The sequence below is a fragment of the Bombina bombina genome, unplaced genomic scaffold (assembly GCF_027579735.1).
Source record: "Bombina bombina isolate aBomBom1 unplaced genomic scaffold, aBomBom1.pri scaffold_1689, whole genome shotgun sequence".
NCBI lineage: Eukaryota > Metazoa > Chordata > Amphibia > Anura > Bombinatoridae > Bombina > Bombina bombina.
Genome location: NW_026512661.1, coordinates 46,085 through 46,848, shown reverse-complemented (window position 1 = coordinate 46,848; position 764 = coordinate 46,085).

The window sequence follows — 764 nt, the reverse complement described above, 5'->3', positions numbered from 1 at the left end:
CAAAAGAACTGAAATAAGGGGTCAGTCAGCAGAGGCTTAGATACAAGGTAATTACAGAGGTAAAAAGAGTGTTAAAGGGATACTAAACCCAATTTTTTCTTTCATGATTCAGCTAGAGCATGCTATTTTAAGTAACTTTCTAATTTACTCCTATTATCAACTTGTCTTTGTTCTCATGTTTTCTTGATTTGAAAAAGCAGTAATGTAAGGTTAGGAGTCGGACCATTTTTAGTTCAGCACCTAGGTAGCACATCCTGATTGGTTTGCTACATTTAGCCACCAATCAGCAAGTGCTATCAATGTGCTGAACGAAAAATGGGCCTGCTCTAAAGCTTACAGTACTGCTTTTTCAAATCAAGACAGCATGAGAACAAAGAAGAATTGATAATAGGAGTAAATTAGAAAGTTTAAAATCTCATGCTCTATCTGAATCATGAAAGAAAAAAAAATGGGTTTAGTATTCCTTTAACATAACTGTTAAGCAAAACTGGGGAATGAGTAATAAAGGGATTATCTATCTTTTAAAACAAAAATTCTGGAGTAGACTGTGCCTTTAATATCACAATACCCAATAGATTCTGATAAACCATGGAAAATACAGAATAAAGTACCTAAAAGAGATATATTATTATTTAAAAAGGTTTAGGAATAACTTAAATCTTAAAGATGAATGGTGAATACAAACCCAGATGTGCAAGGATTTACCTGTGAATCTAAAATACAAGTCTTTCTCAAGAATAGATCTTTTTTTAGTGAATATAATA